Source organism: Schistocerca piceifrons, chromosome 3 (genome assembly GCF_021461385.2).
Source record: "Schistocerca piceifrons isolate TAMUIC-IGC-003096 chromosome 3, iqSchPice1.1, whole genome shotgun sequence".
In the NCBI taxonomy this organism is placed as follows: Eukaryota; Metazoa; Arthropoda; class Insecta; order Orthoptera; family Acrididae; genus Schistocerca; species Schistocerca piceifrons.
In genome coordinates, this window is record NC_060140.1 from 536,356,981 (window position 1) to 536,377,864 (window position 20,884).

General features: G+C 41.8%; 1 pseudogene; it reads right to left on the minus strand.

Moving 5' to 3' along the window:
* The window catches only part of LOC124788807, a 66,211-nt pseudogene that overhangs the window by 33,515 nt on the left and 11,812 nt on the right, over positions 1-20,884 (minus strand).

The window sequence follows — 20,884 nt, forward strand, 5'->3', positions numbered from 1 at the left end:
CTGATGAACAGCAGTCAATATGGGTGCATGAAGCAGGCGCCCGTTGCGGTGGCCCATAAGCGGCAATGTTCGCTGAACGGTCGATGTGGAGACACTGTTGTTACACTTTGGCTCATCGGGGTGGTCAGTTTCTCAAGAGTAGCGCGAGTGTTCACCTGTACATATTTCTGCAGCTGTGGTGCATCACAGTTCCCTGGAGTAGTTTTGCCACGCGTGGTACATTGTAACCACGGCGGCACTCGAAAGGTTTATGAACTTAGTCGTTTCGGAAATGCTTTCACCCTTTGCCCGAAGGTCTGTGATATTCCACTTTTGGTCGTCAGATAAACCGCTCCATTTCGGCGTTACGAAGCGACTGCACTTGTCTTCCGTATCGCCCTGAAACGCTGCTAGTGCTGCCAACAGTCTTCTGCGAGTGGTTATTACCCGTTGACGTCGAACATATTTGGTGGTCATATTAACGTGACTGGACAGTGTATATTGTGTGTAACTCAGAATTTAGCAAATTCAGCAGGATATCCCACATCACCTGGAACCGCAACACCCCAAGTGGCGGCTCAGCATACGGAATTCCGAGGAAGGCCGTGTAGGATGAGTTGTAGACGCTCGTTGCTGTGATCCCACGCAACGATCCCTGATCGACAGTCACCAGCACATCTTCTCCCTGAAACCAACATGGAAACTTAATTCTAGAGCATGATGCTCTGAATGCTGAGCAACATACCAGACATTCGTCTGTAGTTTCCGAAGTTTGGCCGATTTATAATGGCTTATACATGTCTGCTTCGAAGCTCTAGTAACCGAGAGTAATCTACCGAAAATGTTGCACATCCGTTTAAGATAATTCTACCGACTTCTGAAATACAAAAGCTGAAAGTTTTGGAGAAGCAGCACCAAGGTCCCATTGTAAAACAATCTGATGTGTTCTATTAAACGAGAACCACATAATGTTAAAAATATGCACACACACCTAAAACTTATTTATGAATGTAAATGGTCCCCTGAAGTAAGTCAGCGGCTGTAAAAACCGAATGATCTGTGGTTAGACACTGGACACGCAGTGGAAGGAAGCAGTGGTTTGAGCCGTATCTATAACGAACTAACTGTAGCAGCCGAAGATTCTCCTTTCTGCAAAACATTCACAACAAGATAACTATTAGCTGGAAACTACGTTCAGCGATATCTACATGACTGCACTGCAGTTAGCATCTAAGTGCCTGGCAGACCTCCCCCCCCCCCCCCCCCCTTCAGTTTATCACTCTACCGTTCCACCCCCTACAAACGTACGGGAAAAACGAACACATCAATCTTTCAAAGCGATTTACGATTTCTGTTATTTTATTACGATAATCACCTCTCCTTAAGTAGGTGGGCGTCAACAAATCGTTTTCGCATTCGGAGAAGAAAGTTAGTGATTGAAGTTTTGTGAAAAGATCTCAGTCATCGAAAGATGTGTTTGTTTAAATTATTGACACCTTAACTCGGCTACCTTATTTTGCGATAATACAGAACGAGCCTTTCTTCTTTGGACTTTTTCGATGTGATTTGTCAATCCTATTTGGAAATGATCCCACACTGCTCAGCAGTGCTTCTGAAAAGCTTGACAAGCTTAGTGTAGGCTGTCTCTTTACCAGACCTGTTAATTCTTCTACGTTCTGCCAAAAAGACGCGGTCTTTGGTTCACCTTCTCCACTACATTTGCAGTCTTTGGTTCAGCTTCTCCACTACTTTTAATATGTGGTCATTCCAAATTACGATATTCATAATTTCAAACCCTAGGTACTTAGCTGAACCTACAATCTTTGGATTTGTGTGATTTATCCAGTAGATTCACTCTAGTACTCATGTGCATGACCCCAAAATTTCCATTTTTAGAGATAGTTTCGCGCCAGTTGAGTATCTTGTCTAAACAATTTTGGAATATGGGTTTTGAGTTTCTCACTTCACCTGCTGGTTATTTGCAGCATCTGCAAACAACCTAAGGGGGCCGCTCAGATTGTCTCCACTCCTTCGGCACGCCGTTTGATCAGAAGACGCTGGTGAGCAACTGTGTGAGAATGCTTCTGGAAATCTAGAAATATGCGATCAGCTTAAGGGCACCTGACGACAGCACACACTACTTAGTGTGAGTAATTGCTACCGGTCTTTCATAGGAACAATATTTTCTGAATCCGTGCTGACTATTTGTTAATAGATCGTTTCCTTCGATGTAATTAATAACGTTCGAACAGAGTTTATACGAGGGTTGTCCAAAAAGTAAGTTCCGATCGGTCGCGAAATGGAAATCACTGGGAAAATCCGGTGAAGCTTTGCGCAGATGTGTTGGGCAGTGTCTCTAGTATGCCCGTCGATCGTGTCGCGTCGCTATTTTCAGTTTTGAGTGAACAGTGAGCACGTAAAGATGCGTAGGGAATCGTCTCCCACCAAGTATGAGGGCCTGGTTAGAGATTTCGTCTGTGTCATGCAGCCCACGTAACACAACTGTCGAACAGTTCATTCTTCAGGCCAATTCTCTTCCGCACACAGCAGGGGTAATGAAAACGCTCCTGCAGCGTTTCCGATGAGAAGTGTTTGATCACCCACAATACAGTCCGTAATTGGCTCCCCCTGAGTCTCCGCTCATAAGAAAAGCTGGCTATGAAGACAAACTTTTTCCACAACAAAGACCTGCGAACTAGTGCAGATAACTGGCCTGCTTTCTATGACGATGATATTGGAAAGTTGATACAACACTACGAGAAAACTCGAAGTTGGAGCGGCGATTATGTAGAGAAGTAGGTGGAAGGTGTACCTAACTGTTGCAAATAAAACGTTTCTGGTTTTCACTGTGGTTTCCATTTCGCGAACAATCGGAAGTTACTTTCTGGACAACGCTCGTATTCAAAAATCCTAATGCAAATCGGTGTTGGTGTGAGTCTGCCATTCAGCGAATTGCCCCCATTTCCTTTCCTGATTATTGGTGTGGTGAAATATTCCAGACTTTAGGTAAGGATCCTTCATAGAGCGAACGGTTTTTATGTGATTCTTAAGTATGAAGCTGTTGTATCAGCATAATCTGAAAGGAACCTAACTTGTATACAATATAGAGGATTTGTCTTCATTAATTGATTCAAGTTGCTTTGCTACACAGATGATATCTATGTCTAAGTTACACATGTTGGCAGCTGTTGTTGATTCGAGTTCTGGAATATTTACTTCGACTTCTTTGATGAAGGAAACTCTAAAAACCGTGTTTAATAGCTCCGCTTTATTGGTACTGACATCGACAATATTCCGACTGCTATCGAGCCGTGGTTATACTGATTGTGCCTTGCTCCTAGTGTACTTTTCATTCGGACATAATGTCTTTTGTTATTGTACAATTAGTTGTAGTTTCCCAGGGAACTGCGAGATACACACGGACGGCTCCAAAATCACTCAATATGCCAGAATTTGTTGTGCATTCCTGTACGAACTTCGGTTCCAATTCCCAGTGTGACTTCTAAGCTTTCTGCTGAAGCAGGAAGTGTACTTGTTGCTTTAATGACATGCATAACCTCATAGTGAATACACTGAAGTGACAAAAGTCATGGCATACCTCTTAATATCGCGTCGGACCTCCTTTGCGGACTTATGACCACAGCAGTTGAGTCCCATAGTGCTCAGAGCCAGCCTCCTTTGCCCGGCGCCTGCAGCAACTCGTTATGGCATGGCCTCAACAAGACGTTGGAAGTCCCATGTCAAGTACTGAGCCACGCTGCCTCTATAGAGGTCCATAATTGCCGTAGTGTTTCTGGTGCAGGATTTTGTGCACAAACCGACCTTTCGACTGTTGTTGTTGTTGTGGTCTTCAGGACTGGTTTGATGCAGCTCTCCATTCCTTTCGACTATGTCTCATAAATGATTGATGGGATTCATGTAGGGCGATCTGGGTGGCCAAATCAATCTTCCGAACTGTCCAGTTTGTTTTTCATAGGAATCGGGAAAAGTTGTGGCTCGTGACATGACATCGTTGTTTTGGAATATTAAGTCCATGAATGGACGCAAGTGGCCTCCAAGTAGCCGAACATAACCATATCCAGTCAATGATCGGTTCACTTGGAGCAGAAGGCTCAGTCCATTTCATGTAAAGATAGTCCACATCATTTTGCGGCCACCAAAAACTTGCACAATGCCTTATTGAAAACTTGGGTCCATGGCTTCGTGGAGTCTACGCTACACTTGGACCCTTTCATCAGTCCTTAGCAACTGAAATCGGGACTCATCTGACCACGTCACGGTTTTCCAATCGTCGAGTGTCCAACCCATGTTGTCGTGAAACCAGGAGATTCGCTGCAAGCGATGTCGTGCTGTTGGCATCGGTCGTCTGCTGCCATAGCCCCCTACAGCCAAATTTCGTCGTCTGTACTGATGGATATTTTTGTTGTACGTCCCACATTGATTTCTGAGACTATTCCACGCGGTACTGCTTGTCCGCTAAACACTGGCAATTATATGCTCTAGGTCGCTAAGTAAAGACCGTCGGCCATTGCGTTATACGTGGTGAGACGTAATGCCTGAAAGTTAGTATTCTCGGCACATTCTTGACACTGTCAATCTTGGAATGTTGAATATCCTAACGATTTCAGAAATGGAATGTCCCACGCGTCTGGCTCCAGCTACCTCTCCACGTGCAAAATCTGTTAATTTCCATAATACGACCACAATAACGTCGTAAACCTTTTCATGTGAATCATCTGAGTATAAATGACAGCTCCGCCAATGAACTGCCTCTTTACACTTTGTGTACGCGATATTACCGCCACATGTGTGTGCATATGGCTATCCCACGACTTATCACATTAGTGTGTAGTTTGAATACAAAAGATTGTAAATTCTTGCTTCGAGATGAGCAGATCTCAGATCTTGTGAAACAAGCCTAAAAGAAAGTGTTTCGGTAGTTAATAGACCAAATTATTAATTTATGCCGATTGTCAGTTATAGTGTCTACCCTTACTAACTCACAGGAACTATGCGCACGTCATTGTTTTTGTCCTTACTCCGAAAAACAGACATGTCTACTAATCATTCACTGTTTTTCGTTGTTAATACCGGTATGAAACGATCTTCATTATTGCGTTACTAGTCTGGAAGACAAACTAGTTCACTGATCGTTTCATTATTTACGTTTCAGAGATTCGTTGGAAGCATAATTACAGTCACGTGCTAAAATGGAATGAGACGATGAATAAGCCGTCATTAAGGCAGTTTATTTAGGGGAGCAGGAGTCTAACCAGCTCGAGTCAAAATATGATACAAAACACGAGGGGGGTTCAGTAAGTAACGGAACGCTTTTTTTTCTGAAAGGAGGTTGGTTTTATTCAGGATTCCAAAACGCAATATTATTCCAACTCTTTTGACTACATAACCCTCTTTTTCAACATGATCTCCGCTGAATGTGAGGTCCTTATGCCACCTTCCGTGGAGGGCCCGTGCGCCAGCATGACACCACTCTGCTTGTCGACGTCCTCGTGTAGTGTATCCTTCATTAGCCCAAACAGATGGAAGTCGGGCGGTACGAGGAACACTATAATGAAGTTTTGTGGGCTCCTGTCGTGTCCGCTGACTTGTGTGAAGCCTTGCGTTATCATGGAGAAATTGGTTTGCTTTTTGGGTCGACGAACACCCTGAAGTAATTAGTTTTTCAATTTTCGAATACGAGATTGCAACTTTGAACTTTATCTTTGGAGGCAATGTGGTGTTGCTCCAATTCAAGGATTGCCCTTTCCGTCCCGGATCGGAGTGATGAACCTATGTTTCATTGCCTATGTCGATGTTCGACAAAACAACTATCACGGTCAACCTCTAAAAGTGCAAGCAATTACGCACAGATTGTTCGTCGTTTCTCTTTATACTCTTCTATTAGGCGGTGAGGAACCCAGAGGGCACATGTCTTCGAGGACCCGAACTGTTGTACGAGTGGGTCAACGCTATCAACACAGACGTCCAGTTGTGCAGGCAGGTTTTCGATTGTGATCTGTCGATCACCTCGAATGAGAGTGTTCGTACATTCCAACGTTGCAGGAGTCACAGCTGTGTTGCCGACCTGCACCCAGGAGACGGACGGTTTTCCACGACCTTGTTACGAAGTTGCCAGGTGCCTCGTCCAAAGACTTAGCGTGCTTTTGTTCAGTGCCAGGTTTCCAGAGATATTCTGGAAGCGCCTGTGAATATCTGCGAAGCTCTGGTCTATTCCACCAAGAGAAACTCACTGACAACTTGCAACGCAGACGTTACAGACGCCATTTTGTAAGTTAGTATAGGATCGCCACCTATCGGAACTTCGTGGTACTATTGCGGCTGCAGCTGGAATAACCGGTGACGTCCCACAAAAAATTCCGTACTTTTTCAACCGAAATCGCCAAAGTAAAAAAAAAAATGTTAACTTACTTACTGAACATCCCTCGTAAATTAAACAGATGGTATCAGGATAATTGAGCACCGAATGTAACTGTAAAGGGAGTTATGTAAAAAGTTAAATGAAGTAGCTGGTTCACTTACGTATGTATGCATATTTTGGTAGCTGATATAGAGAAGTTATGAGTGAGAGTGTCGGAAGTAAGAAAAATAAACGAGTCAATACAGAAATACAGAAATGAGAGGCAGGAAGGAGGCAGTGTAGTAGAGATATGAGACTACGCGACTCCACCAGCGACAGAGGGAAAAAAAAGAGGAAATCAGTGAAAGAAAATATCTTTCTCACAATTATCAACATGTTTCTCAACATATGTGTACGAATTCCATGAGGCAAGCAAGAGCGCATAAATCTGCACCTTATAATTTCCATAATTTTTTGCGCTGATATCCAAGGTAGCCCCTAACGTCATGCAATCCCGATTAACGGCGACAGGATTGTGAAGTCTTTCTACAATCATGAAGTAAATTCAGTTGCACAGTTGAGGTGGGAATGTTATACACAGTAATGAACTGGTTATCGTAAGTGAAAAATGTGGAAAAACATATTACTAAGTCTAATTGTGTAAATTTTGAAGACGTTAATTTTGCCACGAGCAAAACGTTTACGATAAACTTAGCTGTATCGAGGGCTGTTATTATTTGAGAGTTATTTCCTGACAAGTAGCTCGGAACATATTCTTCCTGTTAAAAGACGTCAGTGAAATGAGTTACTGGTTATTATAACAAAATCCCTACCAATGAAAGGGGCTACTGAGCTTAACAGCAGTCTAGTAAACACAGTACCAATGGAAATAAGAAGAAAGGAAAAAATGAGTATGATTTAACGTCCTGTCGACGACGATGTCAGAGATAGGGATCACAAGTCAGGTCTGGAGCACATTGGAGAAGGAAATCGGCCGTACCTTTCAAATAAACCGTCCCGGTATTTCCTTTAAGCGTCTTATGGAAACTATGGAAAACTTAAATCTGGATGGCTGGACGGCTATTTCAACCTCCGTTCGCACAAACGCTAGTGCAATCTCTAACCACTGCGTCGTTTCACCGTCAAAAGTGTTACATGAACTCCGTGATTTCTTTTCTTTCTATATATCTTTGATTCCCGACTCGAGAGAGTAAACCTAGAAATCACCATGATAGTGCTTTTATTGGTAAACCCTCTGAATGCCAAATCACTGCAAGAAAAGCTTTAATGAGGCAGAATTTTCTGTTTTATTGAACCACTAACTGAATACCCGACGTTGCTGCGGTATGTGTTTATTACGGTCCTCTTAGCTCATCTCCTCCTTCCCCCTCTCTGTGTCTGTCTCCTCCTCCCTCCTCTCTTTCCATCTCCTTCTCTTCCTCCTGTCTTTCCACTTCCTCCACCTCCCACTGTCTATTTTCTGGCCGTCTCTCCCCATATCTCTTTGCTCCAGCTCCCCTGCAATCGGCTCCTTCTCCCTCTGTCCATTTCCTCCAATTCCTCCCCCCCCCCCACCCCACCCCCGTCGCCACTATGAGTCCGTCTCATCGAGCCAACTATCTCTTCAACACCATGTATATCTTCTCCTTCCCTCTGTCTGTCCATTTCCTCCTCCCCCTCTGTTTGTCCATCCCTTGCTCCCCACATTACCTGTCCAATTCCTCTTCCCTGTCCCTGTATATTTTCTCCTCAATCTCTCTCTGCTCATCTTCTCCTCTACCCTCTCTGAGTCCACCTACTCCTACTAATTGTCTCTGTCCATCTCCTCCTCTTCTGTTCCTCTCACCATTTGCTTCTCGCCCTTTCTCTGTCCACCCCTTCCTTTTCCCTTTCCATATCCATTTCCACGGCATCTCAATGTGTCCATCCTCTCCCCTTCCCACCCATGACCGTGTTCTACTTCCCCTCTGTGGCTGTCCATGTCTTCCTTCATCTCCTTCTCTCTCCAAGTTATCGCCCCCACCCCAATAGGAGGCTGCTGGTTCTTGCCCCAAAGAATTTCTTTCTAGAAAAGAAGTATGTAGCAAGATTAGTTAAAATGGACCTAGGAGTTTAGCAGGAGATTTTTACCCTCGGCTTTGCCAAAGTATGCACATGCCACATGCATTTAACTTACATTTAACATATTTAAGGGATATTTGTACACATATTTCACCTGTATCTATAGCGAACTTAGTTCTGCAGTTTCGATTACAAGCAGCTCGAACTGTATGACGTCATATCTCCTGAAATATGTGTTATACAATAAATTTTGCAGATGCATTGAATGGTGTATTTTTCTACTGTCTGCAAAACGTGTTGCCGGTAGAGTTGGTAGTCAAGACATAATAAAGTAAAACGTTGTGCATGATGTCATTCCTTCTGAATTATAATGATACAATGCCGAGGTACATTCAGCAGTATATGTGGGTAGTATCTGCAAAATTTGTTGTGAATAGAGTTAGTAGTAAAGAAGTAATAAATTAAAACGGAAGCAGTAGTTTTTATCGCATCTCAGTTATTGATTTCCTATCTCCTGAACTATTGGTCACACAGTAACAGAATTTTGTTGATACATTCAGCTGCATATGTCAACACTTAAAATGCTCCACGAATATAGTCATTAGTAAAGAAGTAATAAATTAAAATGTCACGCCTGATGCAGCAGTTTTACAGCATGAACAGCGAAAATGTACTAAGCGATAAACATTTAAACTCTTTTCCTTTCATTTTGCGGGTGTTATTAGTTAGAAAAAGTTTTGTAGGGTTGAAATTATGTATAATCAGTAAAGTTTGTTGCAAGTCGCTGAGTGCTCTCATTCTCAAATATTGGGTGAATAAAGTCTGTAAATCAGCTGGTCGTCAATTACAGTAATTTGTCACCGCACCCCCGCCCATTTGATAGGTGGGTGGTTCCATTCCCCAAAGCGATTCTTTCTAGACAGTAAATGATACGTGTACCACTTTTGGGTGAATCGGTCCATTGGATTAGGAAGAGATGTGGAATAACGCACATACATATTTTGTTTGTAATACGTATGGGTTCCGCAGGAGCTGCGAGCACACGATCAAGCGTACCACATACGTGTGGTTTTCTTGAAGATTCTGAAATAGATGTGACAGTGACAATCTAGATTTCAATGAATCCAATGGTGAATCCTGTACGAAAACATTTTAAGTGACAGCGTGTGTTACAGGAACTCTTCTAATTAACGAATCGCATCTTTCAATATGATTGCGCCTGGGTGGACCCAAAGCGCCAAAAATATCCAAAGTGGTTTGATGAATTGTTCATAAAACAAAACATTATCAAAAAATCGTCGAGAACTGATAACATAAACATGGAGCTGATTAAATATGTGTCAACTAAATACACACTTTCAAATTTTATGAATTTTTGCTGCATGAGCAGATAGGTGCCACGTGAATACAATGAAGCGTTGACATTCCCAGTTTGCAGGGGAGAGTATAAATCACAATGGGCAAGTGGCCGAGAAATAAGTGTGCTAAATTCTTATTACAAACTGTGTGCTGAAATATCTAAAAAACTGATACCAATAGTGGAAGCACATATGTTGGGAGGTACAACGTGGTTTTAAAAAAGGTAGATGATGTTCTGATTGTCTTATCAGTATGGCATAAATAACTGAGAAAAGAATAGAATTCATAATTCCATCTTATTATGTTTTTATCGATTGCAAAACGAGGAAAAACCGAAAATACTGTGAGAATAACTAAATAAAGTTGGACTTCCACCATATCTAATTACGGCAACTCAGGCACTGCAAAAAATAATAAAATAAGGAGTCGTAGTGTTAGGTTTGGGACAGAACCTGCCGACATTAATCACGGAGCTAGACAAGGCTGCCTACTGTCACACGAGCTATTTAATATCTGTATTGTCGATATCACTGATAAATGGTTGATTGTATTAAACGACACGTTAAGAAATGACAACCTTATGTTCATGAAGCTGCAATTTACTGATAATCAGCTTATAATAGGAAAATCTGAAGGAAAGATTCGAGTAACAGCATAATTATATCAGTTAAGTCTAATTGTGTGTAAATACGAAATAGCAATACCGACAGGTAAAACAGTAATGAAGGTATTTTAAGGACTGGAACCCCCGGTATCTGAAATTATTATATACGGATAAATAACTGAAAAATTATGAGAGTTTAAATATGTCCAGTGTAACGATATTTTTCTCAAATAACATGATGAAGAGTTAAAATTGGACAGAGGCAGAACAATACAATACGAAGTACATTAAAACATGATGTACGAGAAAAAGAACATTTATTAAACACCACGAAGTAATAACTTTTGCGTCGCTGCTGTATTATGATGAATGTTGGACACAAACCACAAATAAAAACTGATTCACCATAGATGGAGTTTTTCCGTTTTTAGCGGCATTTTGATTATTGAACCGTTAAAGAAATACCGATATTAGAAAAGAACTAAATACGGAACCTTTTACACAAAGAAATGAAAAATGCGGACTGAAGTATGAAGACCACCTCCAAGGTATAGTGGAATAACTAAAGAGGCACGAGAAATAATGGACGGCTCTTAAACGGATGACGTGGACAATTCTGAGGCGAAACAGACAAAAAGCCCTAATACCCGAAGATGACGATGATGATGACGATCATCAGGTATCTCCTCAGTGGGAGGGATTAGATGTTGTCAAGTTATTGTGTTCCACACTGAAAAAGCAACAATGGGTCTCACAATTTGTCATATATGTTTCAAGGAGACATAGGACTATATGTACGAAGAAAAGTACTTAATCCCACTGACCAAAGTGCAGAATTGCTAGGCATTGATCCCAGAAGGATTCAACCCAGCCTGACACATGTGTGTGGGTAACACTTCGTGGGTACCTCTCTGTATCTCTCTCTCTCTCTCTCTCACACACACACACACACACAGAGAGAGAGAGAGAGAGAGAGAGAGAGAGAGAGAGCGAGAGAGAGAGAGAGAGAGAGAGAGATAGAGATAGAGAGAGAGAGAGAGAGAGAGAGACAGAGAAAGAGAGACCAGAAAAACAACAAAATACTGCAGTCGGTGGTCGACGTAAAACGTCAGCAAGACAAAAATTTTATGAAAAGTAATGATATTGTATACATTTCGAAGGAAAGTTGGTCTGGTTAACGATGTTCTCACACTATGTGATAGATACATGGAGAAGGGACGAATCAGCTAAATTAACTCAATTTCTCGAAGTCTAAATTACGTATGGTGATGAGCAGAGGAGATTCGAAGGCTTATGAGCCTGGCTGAAAGTTCCGGTATGCGAGTTAGAGAGATAAAATGACTTCGCAATTACATTTCTGATTAAAAATTGTTAGTTACTGCACCACCCATGTTCCATTTCAAGTGACGTGAAAGCATCACGGAGATGTTCAACCAATTCCAATGACAGACGTTACAAGAGGCATTTTGCATCACGATATTGTTTACTGTTACAATTCTGAGAGTATACGTTCCTGGATAATGCAACCGACGCATTGCTTTCCCCTACACACATCTCGCAAATGTAAAACAGAGATTCACGTTCACACTGGAACTAATAGGCAATCATTTTTCCCGTGGATCATTCACGGCTACATAAGGCGGGGTTGGGGGAGGGGGGGGGGGCGGGTGTCAGTGGTACACAAAGTATCCTCGTCCACACACCAAAAGGTGAACTGCAGCGTGTTGACGTATATACAGCTGAAGAAATGATACAACGAAAATGAAAGACATTTACAAAGCTTGCGCACTATGAATTTTAACAACATCAAATCCTGAACGTGTATTAACTGTGTTTGCAGAGTAGTCCTAGAAAAAACTGCACATTTTGAAGCAAAAGGCTAAAATAGTGCTTATTTACGACTAAAACGTAACATTAAGGAATGCCAAGTTGCTGCTGCACTTTACCTTCGACAAGACCACTACGCAGACAAGTATAAACAGATTAACTACAGAAGAGAAGAACACCATTGTATGTGTGGGTTTCTTTTACGAGCTCTGTGTTGAGAATTGTTTCTTGATGAACGACCTCACTATATGAGCCAGCAGATAACAGCATTTATCTCTCAGGCTCCCAAAACGTAATCGTATTGCTTTGAGATAATGAGACCTTGAATGTGGAGCTATCGGCCATCGCCTGTTAGCTCAGCAATTGGTGCAACTAGTGAATCTGTGCACATTTGATAATTTGACGCATGAATAAAGGTGATAAGGATGTATAGAGTAACGAAAAATGTTTAAAACAGCGAGCTTTTCCTTTTTACCAATTGATGTAATCTTTTAATGGTAAGGTGCTACGTGAGTTACTCTACAGTGTGTATATTCTTTTCAACAAGACTACACAAATATGTTTGTTAGTGAAACAGGATTCCTAAATTCCATTGGCCTCCCACACTAGCTTTTCTACATGAACTTCCTCATTTCGTTATTTCGTGATGATAAAAGTTTTGGGCATCTCTTCATAGATACTGGAATTATATAATCACTTTTAGTCAAGTACAATGTTTGACGCTTCTTACACCGTTTCTTCCTGCATATAACAATCATGTCCTTTCATTTACCGATCTCGTACCATAATTCTGTGAGTAGCTTACGTACTCACACGGTGCCATTTCCCATGTGTTCTAATGCAAGTATGAGAGAATGAATACAAATACAACGCGAGTCAACAAATAACGAAAGTATTGATTTTTGAAGTTATTCCTGAAGAGATGAACTTTGACTAACTTTCTTGCAGTAATTTTTCTGTAACATATCACTTTTACTGGTCGGAACAAATACTGAAGTAAACAGTTTTTTATAAATAAACTTGATGTAATAGATGAATCATGTAAGAGACTTCGTTCAAAGATTCCACATCCATGAACCTACTAAAGTGAGTACGGAATTTTTCCCAAGCTTGTACGTACTTTTCAATATTACAGACAATGCCTTGGAATTGCCAGTCAAGACAAGATTGAATCTTAGACAAAATCAAAACACAGAAGACCTTGAGAAAGATATGGTTATAGGCTAAGGGGTAAATGACTGAAATATTGAGAAGAGGCGACGGAAGAATACAATTTGCTGTCTCTTGGCAGTTTAAAATCAAATGAACACAACGTGATTATTGGACCGTTACTCTTCAGACTGAAGCATCAGTAGGTTCCAGTAACCGCTGTCGCGTTGTTTCAGTATCGACGTAAGTCATCAATACTTTGCAAGTCATTTCTGTACATTCTCGCAAATTTTTTTACTGTGGTGTCCGTATCTCAAAACATAAGTTTGTCTTCACCTCTTAAATAAACTGGTAATTATCTCATGTGTTTTCAGCTAAGAGAAATGAATACAAGCACGTTTACCATCATGTTGTTGTTGTTGTTGTGGTCTTCAGTCCTGATACTGGTTTGATGAGTTCTCCATTCTACTCTATCCTGTACAAGCTTCTTCATCTCCCAGTACCTACTGCAACCTACATCCTTCTGAATCTGCTTAGTGTATTCATCTCTTGGTCTCCCTCTACGATTTTTACTCTACACGCTGCCCTCCAGTACTAAATAGGTGATCCCTTGATGCCTCAGAGTATGTCCTACCAACCGATCCCTTCTTCTAGTCAAGCTGTGCCACAAATTTCTCCTCTCCCCATTTCTATTCAATACCTCCTCATTAGTTATGTGATCTACCCATCGAATCTTCAGTATTCTTCTGTAGTACCACATTTCGGAAGCTTCTATTCTCTTCTTGTCCAAACTATTTATCGTCCATGTTTCACTTCCATATATGGCTACACGCCATACAAATACTTTCAGAAACGACTTCCTGACACTTAAATCTATACTCGATGTTAACAAATTTCTCTTCTTCAGAAATGCTTTCCTTGTCATTTCAAGTCTACATTTTATATCCTCTCTACTTCGAATATCATCAGTTATTTTGCTCCCCAAATAGTAGAACTCCTTTGCTATTTTAAGTGTCTCATTTCCTAATCTAATTCTCTCAGCATCACCCGACTTAATTCGACTACATTACATTATCCATGTTTTGCTTTTGGTGATGTTCATCTTATATCCTCCTTTCAAGACACTGTCCCTTCCGTTCAACTGCTCTTCCAGGTTCTTTGGTGTCTCTGACAGAATTAAAATGTCATCGGCAAACCTCAAAGTTTTTATTTCTTCTCCATGGATTTTAATACCTACTCCAAATACTTATTTTTCATTACCATCATAAGAAACCCTAAAATAAGTTAACAATTACTGGCCAAATGTATATACTCCACGAGTCTACCGATTACATGAATTGCACTTCTCATAATCCTATGTCGAAACGAATGGGACAATTTTATTTGGTTCAAGAAAGCAACAGATGCACACTCCAATAGGATGTGCGTAACATATTAGCGATATTCCTGCTAGACATCATCTGACAGTACTTGATTTACTGTGACTTCAGGTACTTCAGAAAGTGCCTCGATCTCCGAACCTCGTTTGAAACGCAGTAAAATGACAACGGGAAGTTGTCCGCTTGTCGTGTGTAAAGAAGAAAACTGTTCATTTGGCCCGTATTTGAAAGCTTAGGCAGTGCAGATTTCAAAAACTGAATTATTGTTAACAGGGAATTGTGATGGTACTGGAGATTGGCTTAAATGATTTATTTGTGTATCTTGCACCGTATTTGTATTTGGTAATTGGTACAGGAAGGAGAAAAGGAGGTCTATATTCTACACCTACATCTACATCTACATGATTACTCTGCAATTCACATTTAAGTGCTTGGCAGAGGGTTCATCGAACCACAATCAAACTATCTCTCTACCATTCCACTCCCGAACAGCGTGCGGGAAAAGCGAACACCTAAATCTTTCTGTTCGAGCTCTGATTTCTCTTATTTTATTTTGATGATCATTTCTACCTATGTAGGTTGGGCTCAACAAAATATTTTCGCATTCGGAAGAGAATTTTGGTGACTGAAATTTCGTAAATAGATCTCGCCGCGACTTCCATCCCAACTCGCGTATCATATCTGCCACACTCTCTCCCCTATTACGTGATAATACAAAACGAGCTGCCCTTTTTTGCACCCTTTCGATGTCCTCCGTCAATCCCACCTGGTAAGGATCCCACACCGCGCAGCAGTATTCTAACAGAGAACGAACGAGTGTAGTGTAAGCTATCTCTTTAGTGGACTTGTGGCATCTTCTAAGTGTCCTGCCAATGAAACGCTACCTTTGGCTCGCCTTCCCCACAATATTATCTATGTGGTCTTTCCAACTGAAGTTGTTCGTAATATTAACATCCAGGTACTTAGTTGAATTGAAAGCCTTGAGAATTGTACTATTCATCGAATAATCGAATTCCAACGGATTTCTTTTGGTACTCATGTGGATCACCTCACACTTTTCGTTGTTTAGCGTCAACTGCCACCTGCCACACCATACAGCAATCTTTTCTAAATCGCTTTGCAACTGATACTGGTTTTCGGACGACCTTACTAGACGGTAAATTACAGCATAATCTGCGAACAACCTAAGAGAACTGCTTAGATTGTCACCCAGGCCATTTATATAGATCAGGAACAGCAGCCTAGGACGCTTCCCTGGGGAACACCTGACATCACTTCAGTTTTACTCGATGATTTGCCGTCTATTACTACGAACTGCGACCTTCCTGACAAGAAGTCACGAATCCAGTCGCACAACTGAGACGATACCCCATAGGCCCGGAGCTTGATTAGAAGTCGCTTGTGAGGAACGGTGTCTAAAGCTTTCCGGAAATCTAGAAACACGGAATCAACTTGAGATCCCCTGTCGATAGCTGCCATTACTTCGTGCAAATAAAGAGCTAGCTGCGTTGCACAAGAATGACGTTTTCTGAAACCATGTTGATTGCGTATCAATAGATCGTTCCCTTCGAGGTGATTCATAATGTTTGAATACAGCATATGCTCCAAAACCCTACTGCAAACCGACGGCAATGATATAGGTCTGTAGTTCGATGGATTACTCCTACTATCCTTCTTAAACACTGGTGCGACCAGCGCAATTTTCGAATCTGTAGGTACAGATCTATCGCTGAGCGAGCGGTTGTATATGATTGCTAAGTAGGGAGCTATTGTATCAGCGTAATCTGAAAGGGACCTAATCGGTATACAATCTGGACCTGAAGACTTGCCAGTATCAAGCGATTTGAGCTGCTTCGCAACCCCTAAGGTATCTACTTCTAAGAAACTCATGCTAGCAGCTGTTCGTGTTTCAAATTCTGGAATATTCCATTCGTCTTCCCTGGTGAAGGAATTTCGGAAAACTACGTTCAATAACTCCGTTTTAGCGGCACAGTCGTCGGTAACAATACCATCGGCACTGCGCAGCGAAGGTATTGACTGCGTCTTGCCGCTTGTGTATTTTACATACGACCAGAATTTCTTCGGATTTTCTACCAAATTTCGAGACAATGTTTCGTTTTGGAACCTATTAAAGACATCTCGCATTGAAGTCCGTGCCAAATTTCGGGTGTCTGTAAATTTTAGTCAACCTTCGGGAATTCGCGTTCTCCTGAATTTCGCATGCTTTTTCCGTCGCCTCTGCAACAACGTTCGGACCTGTTTTGCGTACCATGGGGGATCAGTTCCATCTCTTACCAATTTATGAGGTACGAATCTCTCAATTGCTGTTGCTACTATATCTATGAATTTGAGCCACATCTCGTCTACATTTGCATGGTCAGTTCGGAAGGAATGGAGATTGTCTCTTAGGAAGGCTTCTAGTGACACTTTATCCGCTTTTTTAAATAAAATTATTTTGCGTTTGTTTCTGGTGGATTTGGAAGGAACGGTATTCAACCTAGCTACAACGACCTTGTGATCACTGATCCCTGTATCAGTCATGATGCTCCCTACTAGCTCTGGATTGTTTGTAGGTAAGAGGTCAAGTGTGTTTTCGCAACCATTTACAATTCGCGTGGGTTCGTGGACTAACTGCTCGAAATAATTTTCGGAGAAATCATTTAGGACAATCTCGGAAGATGTTTTCTGCCTACCACCGGTTTTGAACAAGTATTTTTGCCAACATATCGAGGGAAGGTTGAAGTCCCCAGCAACTATAACCGTATGAGTGGGGTATTTATTTGTTACGAGACTCAAATGTTCTCTGAACTGTTCAGGAACTATATCATCGAAGTCTGGAGGTCGGTAGAAGGAACCAATTATTAACTTAGTTCGGCTGTTAAGTGTAACCTCCACCCATACCAATTCGCACGGAGTATCTACTTCGACTTCACTACAAGATAAACCACTACTGACAGACACAAACACTCCACAACCAATTCTGCCTAATCTATCTTTCCTGATCACCGTCTGAGACTTCGTAAAAGTTTCTGCAGAACTTATTTCAGGCTTTAGCCAGCTGTGTGTACCTATATCGATTTTAGATTCTGTGCTTTCTATTAGCACTTGAAGCTCAGGGACTTTCCTAGCACAACTACAACAATTTACAACTACAATTCTGACTGTTCCTTGATCCAAGTACGTCCTGTATTTGCGATTGCAGCCCACCCCGTACTTTCCCGAGGCCTTCTAACCTAAAAAACCGCCCAAGTCAGTAAATGTACTTATCTGTGTACTCTTGAAAAATCTGATGTGGCTCTGCTGCGCTTCTCCACTTGTATATAGCAAAATTCGTTTCCTACATCCTAAGCGTCTTCAGCAGAGCAAAGTACATTGAGACTCGTAGGTAGCAATTTCGGCACAGTGCATACGGTGCTAGATTCACCGGATTCACAACATTCTATAATACTGACCGATGGCAACGTCAGTCCACGTAGGTTTGATATGTCATAACTGAAGCTACTCCGTTGCCGGCTGGTCGGGTGAATGAAGATGCGTATGTTGCGGAAAAGATTTTACACGCAAATGGTCGCGTGAAATAACGAAGCATTTCACATTCCGTCAGCTTCTGACATCTTCGGATGTATCAATCTTGGGAGACCACAAAATGGCAACTGAAGAAGATAAACAGATACCAAATAACGTAAACGATCTCGAACCACATCCCAGTGGACAGCCCAATAGCAGCCATTCTGGGAGAAATGACACAAGCGGCGAATATAAGTATGATTTCGTTTCAAGATATCGAATAATGCGTTTCAACACGGCCATTATAAATTGTACTTCCTTATCACCGACAGCACAAAAGATCGCGATGTTTTACTCGAGTGTGCAAACTTTAATATATTTGATCTGTCAAATTAGGTCAGCCAATTTTAATTTTTAGCGAGCTAGGGGAACAAATGTTAACATTGTTTCCGAAGGTATGGTATCCAACTGTTACGCCATACGCCGAGCACCTCATCGTGTTCTGATTTTAAAATTTTAGCGAGCTAAAGGATGAAATATTAACACAGTTTTGTATGACAAGACATACAACTATTCGAAAACATGGCGAGCACTTAATTGTATAACTGCACTCGCTGTAACGTTACGGCTCTTCTATTAAAAAATTTTTAAACCTCCTACTAGCCAAATGTCTGCAAGAAAGAAGACTCAGAGATACAAGTGTTACAAACACAATACTAGAACCAATGGAAACATTTATATAGCACGAAGAGATTTTTATTATATAACCGTACTACATGCGCCAAGGGCAAAAGTGTAAGCGTATCAGAGCTGTGAGATATATTGGAGACTGTTACTCATTTGTGAGAAGGGCAGGAAGCCGCAGAGGGATTACGAACAATTTTTCAGACTGCAATGTTTTCAGGCTACATGAGCAGCGGTGTGAGGAATGTGAAGTTATTGTACAGACGGAACTCACTGAATATGTGGCAATCTACAAGTGTAAATGTCTTTCACAAAGGGCAGATTGACATTGCAGGTGCCTGGGAATGAGCATCTTCGAAACTGCGAAGGTGGTCATCCGTCTGCAAACTACTGTCGTGAAGATCTTCGTAAAGTAATCAAAATGACGGTGAAATATCTAGTACGCGACAAGGTGTTAAACATCAATGTCTGAGCCCAGAACGACTAGAATGGAGGCTTGCCTTCTTTGTAAAACAGGATAGAAGGCGATCTGTGGTGTATCTTACCACGGAGTACATTGCTAATGAACCACGGGCGTTTAGGAGCAGCCGTTCAGCGCACATTGATGAACCCGGGGCTCTGTAGAAATTCTGTCCAAGGTATCATCAGTTACGATTGTAGTGGGCACGGGACCTTTGAGTCGTCATCCAGACGAACATCTATTCGAAAGGTCGACCACACCGTGGCTGCATGCAGTTGGGAGCTGTATTATCCTATGGATGCATTCACCTTTGCTGTATGATACCTGTGATGGTATTTAAACGCACCACAACAACTGCGCACTACATGAAAATCATTTTGGTCCACAAGCGTGTCTCCAAGCTTTATGTCTTCCCTGACCACGATGCCATCTTTCGGCAGGAGACTTGTCCGTGACACACGGCAAGAATTGTGCTACATTGGATTGAGCAGAGTGATATGACGTTGATGTCTAGGTCAACAACCCGAAACAACACTGTGGGACTCACTCAGGCCAGCAAACTGCTGGTCTGTGATTTATGAAATCTATGAGTGGATAGGCCTTGAAACATACCAAGACATGTTGAATCCATGCTACGTAGAATCGATACTGTTTTATGTTTCAAAGGTCAGTTAGTCACTCAGTTTCAAGTTCAGTGGATCATCTCCCTCATAAAACATAATGATGTGGACCGAACATATTAACATTCACATTACGCATTGTAAGGTGTCAGGAAAATCCAACACCTTCCATGAAAACCCTGACATGATAAGCAAATCCAGCGGTATGTCACATAGCTCCAAATAAACCGTGACATTAAATTAACCAAAGTAATACGAGTAACGAGTGAGCAAATGGAATACCACAGACTAACACAAGAATGTCTAAATGCATGTCATACCTTCCCACCGTGAGACAGACGCATTTCCGAGGGGAGAAACGAGAACAGAAGCCGAGAGCAGAACCGTGTTAAGCTAGAAGGCCCTACGATAAGGGACGGACACCCACGTCGCCAGCCAACCGCCAGGACCACCCCCAGCCCATGTTAAAAGATAGAGCCCTCCAGAAGAACAGTATAGATCTTACGATAACACTAAAAGGGCCACACCAGCTGCAAGTTTTAGCGTGAGACTTTTTCGCGTCTCTGTTACATTGCAAACGTTAAAAACATTACCCCACCACGGAAAGTATAACGTCTCTCATTGGATAGTCAGAATTTTTGTAGGCAGAGCTAAAGGTTAACACTGAGACCCTGATTGGTCAGATGAAAACACAGCCATATAGTTTTTTTTAAACCAACTTCAGTAAATTGTAGTAAGGAGAATTTGGGAGGGAGTTGCTTCCGAGACGGCGAGCTGTATAGAGCTGCGCCGCCCACCGCCCCCTGACACTGCCTAACCAACGACAAGGTAATGAACACAGGCGATGCCGCATAACAGCGCATATAGCTTCACTCAGAACTGCAGAAGTCTCATCTG